This window comes from Dipteris shenzhenensis, chromosome 16 (genome assembly GCF_047967505.1).
Source record: "Dipteris shenzhenensis isolate YYH24624 ecotype China chromosome 16, Dip_SZ_1.0, whole genome shotgun sequence".
Lineage (NCBI taxonomy): Eukaryota > Viridiplantae > Streptophyta > Polypodiopsida > Gleicheniales > Dipteridaceae > Dipteris > Dipteris shenzhenensis.
Window position 1 is genome coordinate 55773877 of NC_141611.1, and position 19207 is coordinate 55793083.

Consider the following 19207-nt stretch of genomic DNA (forward strand, 5'->3'; position numbering starts at 1 on the left):
TTACACTCACATTTGAGCCTCGCCGACAAAACCACTTCCTTCACGCACATTTGCCTCTACATCGACGCATCTGACCCAGCACTTAAAAAGAACAAAGGAAAAGGAATTATTTGCTGCTCTTTCATCGATCGACGGTTGGTTTAGATCTAGATCAGAGTAGACTAGATCGCCATAGAGGGGACGCTTTGAATTCCCCAAGTTGCCAATCTAAGCCATGCCTGAAATTCCCGACTAGTACCTACTCGGAGTCAGTCCATACGCTCACATCCGATTTCACATCATTACATTACCTGAAACCTTACGTTCATCAGTTCAGTGAGCAGACTTCAGAGTTCAGAGGCATTGCAGATTGATTCAGTGGGCAGATAGCACTTGATTTCACACACACATGCCACCATTGTAAAGCCTATTTGGCTATCTCACGGCATCGTGCACATCATTTTTTCAGCCTTGTAAAGCCTCTTGGCTATTCCCGGCATCATTGCCACAAGCCTTGTAACACAGGTCAGATCTTATTTACTGCAGTTCTATCTTCACCGACGGTACAGAGATTTCACTTGGCATCTTCAGTGTATTTGCAGTTGATTCATACAGAGTTTTCCAGGAAACTTTTTGAGTACATTGTTTGCACCATGTCGACTAGCAACCTCAATCTAGAGGCATCTGCTAAGTTAGACAACTCCAATTACGGTACATGGAAATACCGAATGGAGACCATTCTTGTGCTTCAGGACAAATGGGAGTATGTTGATGGATCCATACCTAGACCATTGGCCGATCCAGCCACCAGTAGCTCTACTCCATCTGTTGTCACAGCACCAGCAACGGGATCTACATCGGGATCTACATCTACACAAACAGTTTCCGCATCAGTAGCAGATCCTGCCATTGCCCGAGCTCAAGCAGAATGGGATAAGAAAGACAAGTATGCCTATCACCTGATCAAGCAGAATGTGCAAGATGTCATGCTAGGACAGCTCAACACAGTCAAGACATCAAAAGAAGCATGGGATATGTTCGCAGCTCTCTACGAGTCCAAGAACACATCCAGGATTCTCACCTTGAGAAACCAGATCAACCAGAGTTTCCGCAACAGCAGTGAAACCGGTCATGCTTATGTACTCCGCATCAAAGACTACAACAATCAACTTGCAGCAGTAGGAGAGACTATGAATCCCGCAGAAATGGTTCAAGTAATCCTGAATGGACTAGGAGAAGGATATGAGAATCTGGTCCAGAGTATTGCCATCCAACGGCAAATTCCAACACTTGAAGAACTTCAGTCAGTTCTACTTGGTGAAGAACTCAGGACTCAGGCCATTCAAGCACGTAAAGGTCATTCTAATGATCAGGCATTCACAGCTTCAGACAGAAGCAGAGGCAAAGGCAGAAACAGAGGTAGATCATATCAGAAAAGTGGTCAAAATCAAAGTCAGAATCAGCATCAGCATCAGCAGCATCCTCAGCAACATCAAAATCAGCAAAGAGGAAATCATTCCAACAGAGGAAGATTCCAAGGACGAGGAAATGCATCCACCAATGTGTCAAACATTCAATGCAACTATTGTCACAAGTTTGGACACTATGAAAGAGATTGCCGCAAGAAGCAGTATGACCAAAGCGGTCAATCCAGCAGTAATCGAGGGAATTCTCGAGGAAGAGGAAATCATCGTGGTGGACATTCTAGTCACAGTCATTTTGCAAATGAACATGGCAATATGTTTCTTGCAAGTGAGGAATTGCATCAGACTGATACAATGCACCTAGACACTGATTTCAATCCCAAAGAAGATTTCAGTTATCAAGTCGACCAAGTGGAACAGGATCCTTGGTACATCGACAGCGGTGCATCATCTCATATGACAAATCATCAGGAATGGTTCACAGAAATGAAGCCATTAGAAGGTCAAAAGAATGTCATCTATACAGCAGACAATACACCGAATCCGGTTCAAGGGACAGGAGTTATCCCTATGAACAATTTCACTGGTACAAAAGGATTAGTCAAAGATGTGCTCTATGTTCCGAAGCTCAGCAAGAACCTTTTGTCAGTAGGTCAAATGACGGAACACAACTACAAAGTCATCTTCGACGGTGATGAATGCACTATCAGAGACAAATCCAAAAGAGGTCAGCTAGTAGTAAAAGGTGTCAAGGAAGGACGCTTGTACAGGATGCTAGCTACAGTACCAGATAAGCATGCCATGTCAGCTCAAATGCAACAGATGCCACTATCTGCAAAATGGCACAAGAGATATGGTCATGTCAACTTCAAGTACTTGTTAGATCTAAGGAATCAAAATATGGCAATTGGGATTCCGAAGCTACAGTTTCTTGGAAAGGTTTGTGAAGCATGCTGCTTCGGCAAACAAAAGCGAACCAACTTTGTCAGAAGTACCTCTCGTGCACGAGGTATTCTTGATTTAATTCATACAGATGTATGGGGTTATGCCCAGACCCCCAGCATCAATGGTTCACTTTATTACTTGACCTTCATCGACGACTACAGCAGATATTGTTGGGTCTACTTTCTGAAAGAGAAATCTGAAGTGTTTGCCAGATTTCAAGAATTTAAAGCCATGGTAGAAAACCAAACAGGCAGAAAGATCAAGGTCATGAGATCAGACAGAGGAGGTGAATACATGTCTTCAGCCTTCATGAACTTTTGCAAAACTCACGGCATTCGAAGACAATTCACATGTGCAGATACTCCTCAGCAAAATGCAATAGCTGAAAGGAAGAATGGGACTTTAGCAGACAGTGCTAGAGCAATGCTTAGTGAAAAGCATCTTCCGAATCAGTATTGGGCAGAAGCAATAGCTACAGCTAACTACTTGCTTAATCGGCTTCCTACCGAACCGATACAAGGAATGACTCCTTATGAAGCATTCACTGGACACAAGCCACGCATTGGGCATCTCTGCATATTTGGTTGCATAGCATATGCCCACATACATGATGATCATCGCAGGAAATTGGATGCGAAGTCATGCAAATGCATCATGGTTGGCTACAGTGAAGAAAGTAAAGCATACAAATTGTATGATCCCATCAACCGCAAAGTCATTATTTCCAGAGATGTAATCTTCGATGAGGAATCAGAATGGAAAACCTCACCTACACAGGAGATAGAAGCATCGACTTCACAGTCATCTACAGAACAGGTTGATGAAGAAGAGCAAGAATTGCTAGCAACACCCCAATCAGCGTCACAGCAGCTCAGACGGTCTACTAGGGAAAGCAGACCACCAGCCAGATTGACATATGCTCAGAAAGGCAAAGCAATTCAGGTGGAAACCACCAACTATGCTCTTATGACTACCATCATGGCTACAGAAGAGCCAGTGTACTTCGAAGACGCAGTAGATAAGCCAGAATGGCAAACTGCAATGAATGAGGAAATGGATGCTTTGTATAAAAACAACACTTGGGAATTATGCGACCTTCCACTAGGAAAGAAAGTCATAGCCAACAAATGGGTATACAAAGTGAAGTACAATCCAGATGGCAATATTCAAAGATACAAAGCCAGATTAGTTGCAAAAGGATTTGCACAACAATATGGCCAAGATTATGATGAGACTTATGCTCCAGTAGCAAAGATGGATTCCATACGGTTCTTGATATCACTAGCGACACTCAGTAAATGGAATGTGTATCAGCTCGATGTCAAGAATGCATTTCTCAATGGTTATCTAGACGAGGATGTCTACATGCAACAACCAGCCGGTTATGTTGAACCAGGACAGGAGAACAAGGTTTGCCATCTCAAGAAAAGTCTCTATGGCTTAAAGCAAGCACCCAGAAGTTGGTACAGCAGAATTGACAAGTATTTTGCTGATCTGGGATACATGAAGTCCCATGCAGATCATACTCTCTACTACAAAGTTCAAGGGGAAGATATCACTATTGCACTTTTGTACGTAGATGATCTGATTGTGACAGGAAGCAAGGATAGCTTCATCAGAAAGCTAAAACAAGACTTATCTGCAGAGTTCGACATGAAAGATCTTGGACTTATGCACTATTGTCTTGGAATTGAGTTCTGGAGAGATTCAGATAGCACATTCATGAGTCAGCTCAAATATGTTGACAGTCTCCTGAAGAAGTTTCATATGGCAGATTGCAAGATTGCAGCCACTCCCATGGAACAGAGTTTGAAACTTACTAAAGATTCAGAAAAGCCTACAGTCAATGATAGATACTACAGGCAACTCATTGGATCTCTTATATATCTGACAATCACACGGCCAGATATTTGTTATGCAGTAAGCTCACTAGCACAGTTTATGGCAAATCCAAAACAGTCTCACTGGAATGCAGCCAAAAGAGTCTTGAGATACATCAGAGGTACAAGACAATTTGGGATAGAATACAGAGGAAGTCATCCACGGTTGCATGGATACTGTGACAGTGACTATGCTGGAGATCATGAGACCAGGAGATCGACACAGGGATATGCATTTTTCCTTGGTCAAGGTGCTATATCATGGTTGTCAAACAAACAACCAACTGTTTCTTTGTCTTCGACTAAAGCAGAATATAGGGCACTCACTACAGGTGCATGTGAGGCTATATGGCTCAGAAGACTATTGTCAGAAACAGATTACTTTGATGAGTCAAAGCCAACAACAATATACTGTGATAATCAATCGGCTCAAGCATTGGCCAAAAATCCAGTATATCACTCCAGGACAAAGCACATTGATGTCAGAGAGCACTTCATCAGAGAAAGAGTGTTACTTGGTGACATCACACTGCAGCATTGTGATAGCAAAGAAAATGTTGCAGACATCTTTACCAAACCACTCGGTAAAGAGCTATTCGAGAAACACCGACTAGCTCTTGGTTTGATGTAGAGGAAGGACATTCCCATTAAAGGGGTGTGATGGAATGTAATGCTCAGTCCTTCTTCGATTCCCCAGAATCATCATCTTGAGGGAAGGCCTACTTCATGATGTTGATCTTGAGGGAAGGTGTTGAGAGTTCACGCTCAACATCATGTGATCATGTGTGCATAGCACCATCACGTGATCATATGTGCATAGCACTAACCTTATAGAGTGCTATAAAGGAAAGGGTTAGATCCCCTAACCCTAACCCTAAAAGGGTTTGTATATATTCTATTTTTTCAACTAATTCTAGTGTACAGTTAGTCATTTGTGGTGTGCTCTCTAGCTGTGCCCTCTCTCCTCATCTCCACTCTTCTCCTCTCCCCTCTTCATATTTTGTCAGAGGTGACTTGCATGGAAGCTTTGGGCACTGCTAAGCTGAGTGAGTAGCTCACATGCGGGGTCGTAGGCTGGCTGCTAGCTCTCGCGGTTGCTCTTGGAGCTATGTGCATGCGCTAGAGAGCCGTTGGCACATCTTGGAGCTGTGTGGGTTGTGTTGAGCATTGCAGGAGCCGCTTGGAGCGTATGGAGGAGTCGCTTCTATCTTGCGTAGATATGGAGCGGTTGGTAGCCTGTAGTACGAAGGCGTTGGATCAAAGACGTCTTCTCTTTTGCTACAACGGGGCTCGGCCGTGAGTATTGTTAATGGAACCCGTGTTTGCTCAAGAGCACTGCTTGTTGAAGAGTGTGTAGGAGCTCGTTGCAGAGCCGGTTCTTCCCTTCGGATGTGGCTTTGGAGACGCTGGCTAGCTCGTGTCGTCTTGTTGGTGGACGTTTCTGCAATCACGTGGGCTAGGAGGTCATTTGAAGGCTTGGTGAAGCCGATTGGAGTTTGTTCCCTTGGATAGGCTGCACTTCAGAGGTCGTTGCTGCTTGTTGGTGAGGCTTTGTCTATGCAGGGCTAGCTTGAGTTGTAGAGTCCATATCTTTCTCTCAGACTGAATACCTCTCTCTTAGAAGAGGATATAAGAGCAAAATCTCTCTCTCAATGAAAAGCACACAAAGAACTTTCTCTTTCTCTCTCACAGAAGATTATGAAGGAATTGCTCTCTTTCAGAATGGGAAGACGGAAGTTTCATAAGAACTCTCCTTCTAAAACTAAAACTAACCTAGGAGAAAAACATGAGCTCCTAAGACATGCCTACAACTAATCTAGGAATGGAAGCAATCCTAGTGAACTACTAATGAGCTAAACTAGGAGAACTAAACCTATGCTCTGATACCATGACAAAACATGTGTGCCTCAGGATCTATGGAGCACTCTAAGGTGGATGAAACCTGTGTGGAAACATGATGAAGAGAGTGCTCATGACATGTATCTCAAGTCAATTAGGTTCCAAGATAGATTAGCTTGGACTCATAAAGAGAATCTTGAGATAGTGCAAAGTGCTTGATTGATATTACTTCAAATGAACCTCCCTTTTATAGGTGAGGGTACTTACATCCATTTGCTTGCTCACATGTGGGATATCTCCTTGGTATCAGAGAGATACTCTCCACAATTGTTAGTCCGTAGGCATTTAAGCATTCTACCTCACTGATTTTTAGCCAAAGCCAGCCATTTCTGAAATACCTATAACATATCGCTCTTTCGAGCTATAGCATAAGCCCATACTTTTCTAGTTGCATCGTCAATGAATGTCACATAGTATTTAGCCCTGCTTAATGACCATGTAGGCATGGGACCACATACATATGAATGTAGAGCAAGCTTTTCAAGCTCTTTCTATCCCCTTCTTTTATAGTCTTATTTTGTCTGCTTCCTATAGAGACAGTGATCACAAAGCTCAAAGTCAAAAAAACTCAAATGCGGTACATATCCAAAATGCCATAAGAGTTTCATTCCAGGATGACAACTATCTTTATGTACTCTAGTTCGTGGCTCAGTTAGTATGCCACCTTAGTTAGCTGAGTTTGGTTTGAGACCCACATATAGGGTTCTTCTATATCTTTGTACTAAAGTCCTTTTGGCTTACAACATCAATTTCAAAAATAGGGAAGATAGTGGGGTTCCTTTTGGAAAAAATTTCTACTCATCTTCATCAATATTGGAAATCATATTGATGCTCTGTGCTTCTAGTGGCTGTGTTTTTCTGGGAAAACTTTTTATAGAAGATAAGTTGACTTTGATTTTCTTTTTGCCCTTCTTGATAGTGATTCTCTCTGAGCCTCAATCTTACTTGACTTTGGCAGCTCGGCCTACCCAATAGCATGGTGTAAGCAGAATCTTTTTCCTCCATTATGAGTACCATAAATGTAACTGTGAATGTCATACCCATGATTGTAATTTCTTGCCCTATCAAGATTCCAAGAGGTTGGATTCTTCTTTGGTCAGCCATCCTCACTTGGAATGGTGCTAGAATCAGGTCATTATAGCAAAATTTGTTAAATATATCCTTTGATAGGATATTCACAACTGAACCTCCATCGACTAAAACTTCTAGAATTTTCTACCTTTTGTATATGACATCAATGAGTGGTACTTGATAGTCCACATCTTCAATTGTATATGTATAAATGTCTAGAGTCTCTTCTTCATAGTCACTTGCTTTATAATCTTTTCATGTATCTGACTCTTGTGTTAGCATCCCTTGAAAATCTAATATTTGAAGGCTGAGTTTAATAACTGGTCAAGTGTGGTTTGAACTTGGGGCTCCATAAGCTTTTGGTAAAAGAGTGTATGGTTTTCTTGTTTTGTATTGATTTCTTCTTTCTATTCGTTGTCTATTGTCATAGGCATCTGACTTTTTTTTATTGTGGTGGAATGTAGCACATCTTGAGGTTCTGTTGTTATATCTGTGTTTTGCCTTTCTGATGTTTCTGACCCTGTTCCAACTGCAGAGAATGCATATGCTATTTTGCAGATGTGTCTTGTTCTGAGGAAGCTTTTTCTATGTAATTTCTATCTATTGCAATCTATTCTGATGGCATTTGACTACTTTGAGGAGCTTTATCCTGGTTGTCATCTTTGGTTTGTTGTGCAAATGTACTGCTGTCGGATTTGTTTATATTGACTGATTGCTTTGCCTTTGTTAATGTGATGCTCTTTCCTGACATCCTGGGAAGCATCGTTGGCAAGTACTTGTTGCAATGCATTGTTTCTTGTCTCATTTTGATTAGGCCAATTCATTGCCTTGGCATTGTCTCTTTGTGTTTCTCCCAATCCTTGTAGAGACTTTGTGTTTTTTAACCTTGTAATTGCTAATGCATGAATAGTATTTTGACTTTGTTGATTATTGTAATTGTTATCTAGATTATGAGGAGCTATATATACCATATTCACTCTTGGAGGTTGTTGTTGTTGACATTTTGATTGTTTCTCCCATCATAATGGATGATTTGCATACCTCTTTCCCCACAGTGTTTACACCAAAGTTCACATTGTGGGCCTTGCCTATGGCCATCAATGCCACAATAAGTGCATGCCTAGGTTTGACCTTGCTATTGTTGTTGATGTCCCCATTGTTGTGCTGAATTTGCCTTATAGGGGTTGCATTTAGATATCTTTGTTGGCCTGGCCTTGCTACTGCTACTTGATTTTTAGCAAGTACAACTGGCTCTTGATTGTGTTGTTGTACATAAGGTGGTACCCTCCCTCTGTAGTTTGGGTTGTACCAACATCTCTCTTTGTCATGGTTATCTTTCTTGCAAAATTCACATGGAATCTTTTGGGGCTGTGGTGCTTGAGGTGGTGGCCTCAAGCTTTGAAGCTGCTCCTTGATCATTTTCTCTAGCTTGGATATTTTATTTGCTGTCTTTTTTGCTGTGGATTTTTCTTTTTTCTTCTTCTTCTTCTCTTTCTTTTTCTTCTTGGAATAATCTTCATCATCCTCATGCTCCACTCTCGTGTAACTACGTGGGAACCAGCTAACTCTACTTGTAAGCCCCCCACATGAGGAGAAGGCATTTGAGTAGCTCGGTTATCCGGTAGGTCCTGGTTTGGACACCAGATGGGGGCCATGTGTGGCTTGATGGCTGGACGGCTTCAAATAGAGTTGGCACACTGCCAACTAGGCTACATGCAAGTGCAGGAAGGCATTCCTTGACTAACCGCATTGAGGGTAGACGGAGCATTTCTCGAGGCAACCCACTCTCGGGTTGTGGGGCCCATTTGGATCCTCGGATGATCCCAGATGGCTGTGGGCTGAACGGCGATCGTAAGTCAGTTGCTCTATTTTGTACACCGATTCTATCATATGGTCGGTGGCCTATTTTGGGACCGACACCCAGTCGACCGTTTTGGGTGGACTGGGTCGGCCACCCAATTGAGCGTAACCAACTACGACTGGTGGCTATATCAGAGCAAGCCCGTGAAGATTTCATCACTGGCTTTAGCAACCCTTATTCCTTAGCATTCAGCCTCCATCTTCTACTGTTTCCAGCATGCCATCGAAGCTTCTTTCACAGGAGCGCACGGCTGGGAGGCAGTGCCATATATTATATCAGTTCTACAGTAATCAAATTTTTGATTCTCCATACTATCTTGTTTTCTCTCTTGTGTACGAGATCCTGTTATCTGTTGAGCATAGACGTTGTATTATTTTCTTACATGGTATTAGAGCCTGGACTCTAGCAAGAAGATTTGGTAGTGTGTTTCTGTTTACGAGCAGATTGTGAGAGATGGCCCAGCCCGCAAGACTGTGAATCCCACCGTTCGACCAAAGCGAAAAGTTGGACAGCTCTAACTATCCTCTCTGGAAGTTCAAGATGAAGACCATCCTAAGCGCATATGAGCTTTGGGACACTGCTACTAGGGTGGACGTGAGGCCAGTTTTGAGACCGGATCCAGTCAATGCAAGACAACAGATAGTACCAACTGCGGATGAGTCTCACGTGGATAAGAAGAAATGCAGATACGATGTGTTCTATTGTCTGTAGTGTTAGTGATTCCATCATGGCATTAATTCAACATGTCACCACAGTGGAGGAGGCATGGACGGTCTTGAAAAATTAGTACGAGACCATGAATCAGACGCGGATTCAGAATCTGGAGCAGAGAAGTTTATCACTAGGGTGAAGAATCTACGTGATCAGATGACTGCGATTGGCATCACCATCACCAGTGAGAATCTAGCATGAAGGTGCATACGGATTCTCCCACCAAAGTACGATGGTCTTGTTATGGTGCTGAATACGTAGAACAGAAATCCATCCCTCAACTTTGAGGATTTCAGCACGATGCTTCTGGAGGAGGAGATGTGTCAAAAGATGAGGACTGGAGAAGATTCGGCTTTCTGGTCCGGATCAAAGAAAGGTAAGGGTAAGGACTCTGGTAACCCATCTTCTTCTGATGGTAAAAAGAGAAAGAAGAAGATCAAGTGCTTCTATTGCAACAAGGCAGTGCACAAGCAGAATGAGTGCCGAAAGAAGATTGCAGATGAGAAGAATGGAGTAAAGAAAGAGTCCAACAACAGCGCGCAAGCAATACCAATAGAGCTGTTCATAGCAATTGAGGAGATTTCCACGGAGGCAGTTCATGTATCTGCGGATTGAACCTTGGATCATTGACAGTGGTGCATCATGCCACATGACTAGTCGGAAGGATTGGTATACCTATCTATAGCTGGTAGGGAATGACATCATGGTAGCAGTCAGCAATGATGCAAAATGTCCAACAAAAGGAAAAGGTATGATTGCTCTCAAGTCAGATGGAGTTGTAAAACAGTTGTCCGATGTTCTTTATGTGCCAGATATCAAGAGGAACTTGCTATCCATTTCTGCGATCACGGATCAGGACCTCAAAGTTCAATTCGATGAGAATGGTGCATAGATCCTGGATCTTCAAGGAAAGGTCATTGGTAAACGTACATGGTGCAACAACATTTACGAACTCTCAGCTTTTAGTGCTTGAGCAGATGTGAAGGACACTAAGCTGTGGCATGAGAGGTTTGGTCATCTACACCTTAGTTCTTTGAAGGAGATGCATAAAAAAGGAATGATTGCAGACCTACCATAAATTTCAAATCTACCCGATGTATGTGAAGCTTCTACAGAAAGATGGAGACAGAAGCTTTGGGTGGTTCCTTCTATTTCATGATGCTGATCGACGACTACAGTAGAAGGATATGGATATACTTCCTGAAGACGAAAGATGAGGCTTTCAGTAGGTTCAAGGAATGGCATGTAATGGTCGAGAAAGAATCGAGGAGGAAGGTGAAGAAGCTGAGATCAGACAGAGGTGGAGAGTTCACATCGGTTGAATTCGAAAGTTACTGCAAAAGTCACGGAATCAAGAGGCAGAAACCCCCGCCACATACATCACAGCAAAATGGAGTAGCAGAACGCAAGATGCGCGTCGTTTGTGAAATGGGCCAGAGTATGATTAAAGGGAAAGATCTACCAAAGACTTTCTGGGCTGAAGCATGTAACACTGCAGTTTACATTCTCAATTGCAGCTACACGAAGGCTGTGAATGGGATGACTCCACTGCAGGCCTTTTTTGGTAAGAAACCTTCAGCTGCACATTTCAGAGTTTTTGGATGTGACTGTTTTGTGCATGTCCCTGATGCTACTAGGACCAAATGGGAACCGAAGAGCCAGAAGTGTACTTTCTTGGGCTACAGTGAAGAGGCAAAGGGTTACCGTCTCTATAACCCTGTTACCAAGAAGGTAATTGTAAGTCACGATGTGGTCTTCTCAGAATAGCCACATCAATTGGAGGAGGATGCTTCCTTCCCAGATAACTAGGACCAGGATATCCATCCAGTACCGCCACCAACAACAGACCAAACTCCCCCAACGGTGCTTGGGAGGATTCAAGACAAAGAAGATGAAGAAGAGCCTATAGAACCACAACGGCAACTGCCATTCCCGAAGTGGGTAAAGCAGCTTTTGGACGGCAGAGAACCTCCAGCCATTGAGGAGGAACCATCCGAACACTGCCGGTCCAAGAGATTAGAGGAGCAGAGAAGGGCGCAGGAACACTTGGTCAACTATGCTTTGATGACAAAAGTGATCCGTGCTGATGAACCCAAGTGTTTTGAAGAGGCACAGGGTGATGATAGGTGGATGGAGGCTATGCAGTTAGATTATGGCTCCATAATGAAGAACAACACTTGGGACCTTGTGGATCGACCACCAAAGCACAAGGTAATTGGTACCAAGTGGGTGTACAAGATCAAGTACAAGTCCGACGGCACATTGGATAAGTACAAGGCTTGGCTCATGGCAAAAGGATTTGCACAGGTACATGGTTTTGATTATCCAGATACTTTTGCTCCCACAGCTCGACTAACCACAATTCACAGTGTTTTGGCTTTAGCTGCCCAGGGAAGTTGGCCAGTGTTTCAAATCGATGTGAAATCTGCCTTTCTGAATGGAGATCTCAAGGAGGAGGTATATGTGGAACAACCACCAGGTTTTGAGATCCCCGGTTCAGAAGGTAAAGTCTGCAAACTAAAGAAGGCACTTTACGAGCTGAAACAGGCCCCACGAGCATGGTACCAGCGAATTGATGCCTACTTTCTGCAAAACAGGTTTAGGAGGATCCCATCTAATGCAAATTTGTATATCTTCAGAGAAGGAGGCAGGTGTATGGTCGTGGTCCTTTATGTGGATGACCTTGTCATAACAGGGAACCATGAAGAGAAGATCTCACAGACGAAGCATTTGCTAGGAGAAGAGTTTGAAATGACAGACCTTAGACTGATGCATTTTTGTTTGGGGATTAAAGTTTGGTAGGAGTCGAAACAGATCTTCATTTCATAGCTAAAGTATGCTGGAGAGATACTGAAGGCATTTGGCATGGCTGAGTGCAAAACAGTTGGTACCCCTATGGAGGTTGATGCAAAGCTCTCAAGCAAGGATTCATCACCACTGGTGGATGAAGCGCAATACAAAAGGCTTGTGGGCAGCTTGATTTACCTGTGCAACACACGGCCGGACATCAGCTTTGCGACTGGTGTACGAAGCAGGTTTTCCAAAAGCCCCGGGAGAACCATTGGAGGGCAAGGATGCGGGTGCTGAAATACATCAAAGGCACACTTGATTATGGCATCACCTATACCAAGGGCAACATCTTGACCGGATTCTGTGACTCGGATTGGGTAGGAGACATGGATAACAAGAGATCAGTGACAGGGTACTGTTTCTCACTTGGATCTGGAGTTGTGTCATGGGTCAGCAAGAAGCAACCCATAGTTGCTCTTTCTTCTACCGAGGCTGAGTACAAATCTGCATGCTTTGCTTCTTGCGAAGCAGTGTGGTTGAGGAGGATTTTGGGGGACATGGGTGCAGTGCAGAACAAGCTTACGTAGTTATCATGTGACAATTAGAGTTGCATGGCGATTGCAAAGAACTTGGTGTTCCACGCTCGCACAAAACACATCGAGATTCAATATCACTTTGTACGCAAGCTAATCATGGATGGAGAGGTCTACTTAGTGTAATGTTTGACTACAAAGAATGCTGCGGACATCTTCACGAAGGCTCTTGGAAGAGACTTGCTAGAGAGGCATCTTCATCAACTTGGCATTGGGCCGAAAAAGTAAGTTCGCTTGCGGGTGGACATTGAGGGGGGGTGTTAGATATCAATGCTCCACTCTCGTGTAACTACGCGAGAACCAGCTAACTCTACTTGTAAGCCCCCCATATGAGGAGAAGGCATTTGAGTAGCTCGGTTATCCGGTAGGTCCTCGTTTGGACACTAGATGGGGGCCATGTGTGGCTTGATGGCTGGATGGCTTCAGATAGAGTTGGCACACCGCCAACTAAGCTACATGCAAGTGCAGGAAGGCATCCCTTGACTAACCGCACTAAGGATAGATGGAGCATTTCCCAGGGCAGCCCACTCTCGGGTTGCGGGGCCCATTTGGAGCCTTAGATGATCTCGGATGGCTGTGGGCTGAACAGTGACCATAGGTTAGTTGCTCTGTTTTGCACATCGATTCTATCGTATGGTCAGTGGCCTATTTCGAGACCGACCCCCAGTTGACCGTTTTGGGCAAACTGGGTCGGCCACCTAATTGAGCCTAACCGACTATGACTATGGCTATATAAGAGCAAGCACGTGAAGCCCATTTCATCACTGGATTTAGCAACCCTTATTCCTTAGCATTTAGCCTCCATCTTCTATTGTTTCCAGCATGCCATCGAAGCTTCTTTCATAGGAGCGCATGGCTGGGAGGCAATGCCATCTATTGTATCAGTTCTACAATAATCAAATTTTTGATTCTCCATACTATCTTGTTTTCTCTCTTGTGTACGAGTTCCTGTTATCTGTTGAGCACAAACGTTGTATTATTTTCTTACATGTTGGACTTAGTGATTGGGACCACGGTTTCCAAAACTATCTATTCCATTGCATTTTGGAGCTCCAAAAACCCCTACCTATCAACTCTTGCACAATTATGTGGAGATTTGGAGAACTTCCGTCTCTCTAAGATGCCGAATCGTTTGTTTCTCTGTCATAAATCCATTCAAAGGTTCAAACCTTTGATTTCTTGATTACAGGTCAATGGCAAGGGTTGACTCCCCATTTCCCATTCATCGGCGGTTGGGATTTTAGAGTTCCAGCAGAAGAGAGATATTTGCAGATTGTCTTGTTGAGTCTGATTATGTAGTGACACCCATGTTTTGAGGCATCTCAGGTTCTATTTTCACTAGCAGTCATTCCCATGGGGCCGTGATTTTTTGGGTATACCTTATGCAGATCACTCTGGTTGCAGCTTGATCCATGTGTACTCATTTGTGGTTTGCATTAGGTTGCAGTGGATGCTTTACAGGCCATTTGGATGCATTGTGATCCTTGTGGAATGCTTTATTGATGGCCATTTAGCATGCAGATGCTATTTTATGCTGAGGGAAAGCTTCTACACATTGTAGTTGATGCACTCATAGTGCTATGCTCTCTTGGATAAGACATTATTGATGCTTATTCCCATGGACGGTGTTTATGCTTGAGGCATTTGGATCTTATTGGAATTGGATATGTTTTGTCATTGCAAGTTGACATTTTCTTTTGGGCCAGATTTGCTCATATGGTAGCATGGTATATGCACATGACTCAGATGCATTTTGATGCTTTGATCCTTGAGTTTTGGTGACATTATCCTTCATTACGATAGACATATTTGGGTGCACCTAGTATTTGATGTGATTTCTCCCTTGTAGGTACTAGCATTGGGGTTTTGTTTCATTTGTATCATGGCATCCTCTTCCATGTCTGAAAAGGCATTTTTCAACATTAAAAAGTTTGATGGGACAAACTTTTCTTTGCGGAAAGAACAGATAAGGGATGTTCTTATTCAAAAGAAGCAAATTAAACCCTTCATAGGGATTGAAGCTAAGCCTACAGATATGTCTGAGGATGATTGGAATGAGGTGGATGCATAAGCAAAGTCTACTATTAGACTTCATCTTCCAAAGTCAATCTATTTCATACTAGTAAATGAGCAAACTACAAAGATTTGTGGAAGAAATTATATGCCACTTATGAGAATGAAACTGCCTCTAATAAAGTTTACCTCATGAAGAGGTTGTTTGAGTTATAGATGAAGGAAGGAGTCTCCATTGCTTCTCACTTGAATGAATTCAATATTATTTTTAGCCAACTTTAGGCTCAGAAGATGAATTTTGATGCGGACTCTAAGGCAATATTTCTCTTATGTTCATTGCCATTCTCATGGGATACCTTCTATACAGCTGTCAATAACTCTGCACCTAGTGGAGTACCGAAGTTTGATGATGTTGTGGGTAGCTTGTTGGCCGAGGAGATTAGATAGAAGTCTATGGTTGGAAACAATCAAGATGCAGCCTTAAATGTGCAAAGGCACAGATCATAGTTTAGGGGGACATTCCAAGAAAGAGGAAGGTCTCATAGCAAATCCAGGGCACAGAACATTGAGTGTTATTACTACAGAAAGAAGGGCCACATGACAAAGGATTGCTACAAGCTGAAAAGAGGGCAAAAGTATAAGAAAAAGAATGTAAATTGGGGTGCAAATAAGAAGGAAGAGAGTCCAATGGAGGACAAAGGGAAAGTGAAGATCGAGGAGATCAATGCAATCACTGATGATAATGAGACAATGACATTATCTTCATGTCTAGTCTACCTGTACACATGCTTACTACTTTAGATGATGCATATTCCCAGTATTGGACTTTGGATTCTAGTGCTTCATTCCATGTTATTCCCCATACGGAATGGTGAATCTCCACTTATGACAATGGAAAGATAGGTTGTGTGCATCATGTGACATAGTGGGAGTAGATGACATAAAGTTTTCTTTTGCAAATGGGTCTGCACTTGTTTTGAAAATTGTGAGACATGTGCCTAAGCTAACCAAGAGTATCATTTCAGTAGGTCAGCTAGATGATGCTGGTTTTTAAACCATGTTTGGCTTTAAGAGTTGGAAAATTTAGAAGGGCTCTATGATTTTGGCAAGTGCCAAGTGTGGGACATTGTATTCCTTACATGTATCAGGGGTGTCTAATCATGTTGTTACAATAACTGAGCAACCAAGTACTTCTTTGTGGCATTGCCGGTTGGGGCACATAAGCAGGCTACATGCCCATATCAAGCATTTGCATCAGTTGCTTATGGATATAAGGCTATGGCACATGAGCTAAAGGGTCTCAGGGCAAGAGTGAAGGTGAGAACTAAAAGACATGCCATTTGAGTAGAATTTTTCCATACTAGGAGAAGAACCTACTGACACCTCAAAAACTCCTGCAATGCATGCAGAAGAGGTTAATCAGTATGCCCAAGTAGAAACAAAGATGCCTAAATTATTTGCAAATGCCAATGCTATGAGTAGCCCAACTCAATCATGGTGTGCTAGTCCACCTAAGACAACAGAAGCAGCAGAATATACAACAGATGCAGGGAAGCATGACAAAAAGGAAGACCAGCCTACAACTGACCCTATTATCAGTCAAAGTATAGAAATCAACCTAGCAGTGACACACAATTTCAAGCTTGACCTGAAGGATTACTTTTAGTAAAGGTTTTGAGTCTCCAACTTTTTGAGAAAAAGTCTCTCCACCGGAAGTGCCAAGTGTTGAAGACTCAGTCTCCCCCTACGTGGCCAATAACCTAGGGTTAGCATAGGTTAGGATAAGTCAGTCCCATGGCACAAGGCAATTACTAATAAGTATGTAGTGGACACCACTTTCTATAACTATAAGTAGTGGGCTAATGCAATAGTATGATGTTTTGTAACAAGGGTTGTTACTAAAAGATATAAGTGGTTGCAGACTTATAATAGTCGAAATGGATTTGGATAGCTATAAAAGTCCTGTAACAACCTATTTTAAGCTTGAGTTGTTTATCTCTGCTGAAGCATAATACAATATATCCGTTTTGCAAATTCACGAGTTCTCTACAGTTCTTTCATTGTTTAGTTCAGTTTACATGCAATCTCTGACTTCTGCTAGTCTCTTGTCTAACTCCTTGCACCTATGCATTTGAGTTGATGTGTGTCCTGTGTTTTCATTTATTGAATGCACTTTGAACATACATGCAACTCCTACATGCAACTTCTATATGCAAGTTCTACTTGTAGAGAGATAATGTCTTACAATTCCTACATGCAGAGAGAGAAGCTCTCCAACTTGTATAAATACCCCATAATGGAATGAAGCCCACACTTTTTAGGGCATTGTGTTGAGTTCTACTTTGGTATTCCAAGAAATTGTCTCAAGTGTCCATGCTTCCTTGTACTCCATGTGCAAAAGCATGTCCTAACCTTGCAACTCCTCCTCCCCTCTCCTCCAACCTTGCAACCCATCCTCTCCCTCTCCTCCTCCCTCCTCCTCCTCCCTTCTCCTCCTCCTCCTCCTCCTCCTCCTCCTCTCCCTCTCCTCCTCCCTCCTTCTCCTCCCTCCTCTTCCTCCTTCCTCTTCCTCCCTCCTCTCTCTCCTTTTCCCCCATGCTCTTACACCTTCTTCCTCTCCCACTCCTATGCTCCCCCTAAACCCTTAGTTCCTCAATCCTTAACCTCCATGATCTACGAGGGAGACGAGTTCTCCACCATGTAGTCTACCCTGAACCTTGGATCCTCCTTCTAGCCCTTGAACCTCTTCTAAACTTTGGAACCTCACTCTAAACCTCGAAACCTCCTTCTAAACCTTGAACCTCCCTCTAACCCTTAAACTCCTCTAAACCCTTCAACCCCCAATGATGGCAAAAGCCTTTGTTGCCTCAACCATGATGATGCTTCACACATGCATGCACTATGTTTGCTTACCGTACTTAAGCCTACGTCTCTCACCAGAATATGACTCGAGGTCCTAAGCTACACGTATACTACAAACGACAACCTCGATATATCTCTAGGTGACAAAAAGCCTCGGAACCCTGCATACTGAGAATACCCTACTCTTCCTACAGAAGCCATGGGAAAGAGACAACATTTGGCACCACTACAGGGGAGACTAGTGTCTCAAGTAATGAGTAAACATATTCAGGTATGTGTAAAAACCAAACTACTATGAATTTTCACGAACATAACACTCAAGAGCAAGAAGAGTAAAATTTTTTCCAACTCTAGCCAAACATATCGACCCCAAGAATCAACCTTGGGTTACTACCTTAAGAAATTTTCTTTATTTCTTAAAAAGAAGCCACTTGATAAATAAATCAGGCTAGGTAGTGGACACAAATGCGTAGAGCTTGCAATTTTGTCCATTTCACCTTTTTGCAGAAGAGCAAATCGAGCTAACCACATGCAAAGTTGTGACTCGAAAAGAGTTTAGGGTTTAACCCTAAACCTACACCCATTTCCTATAAAAACCCACCCCCCCCCTTATTCTTTTTCTTTCACATCTTGCCTCTATCCTCTTCCCCATTCTGAGCCCTACGCAAGACACTCCTCCCTCTCCATCGACCACCACCCTACTCCCATCCTGACATGGTGAGTTACTTCGAGCCCATCTTGCCAGCAAGGATAATCTAGCCATCCACCCACCGTCCATTCGTCCTCAACAATCCTGTTACATTGAGAAAGACTTGGAGAGTGTTCAGGTGACCATCTCTTCCTCCCTTTAGATTTTTGTCAAAGTTTTTGGTCCGTTAAGTTCCCCTCCCCCCCTCCCCCTCCACCCCCCCTTCAACAACCACCTCCTCCCCCTCCACCATTCCGCCCTCCACCACCATCCCCTCCATCCCCCCCCCCTCCTCCATCTCCACCCCCCCTCTCCACCACGCCCCCCTCCACCACCACCACCACCCCCCATCCACCACCACCCCCTCCACCCTCCATCCCCCTATCCATCACCATCCCTTGCCCCCCCTCCACCACCACCCCCTTCCCCCCCCCCCCTCTCCACCACCAACCACCCCTTCCCCCCCCCCCCCCCCTCCTCCATCTCCAACC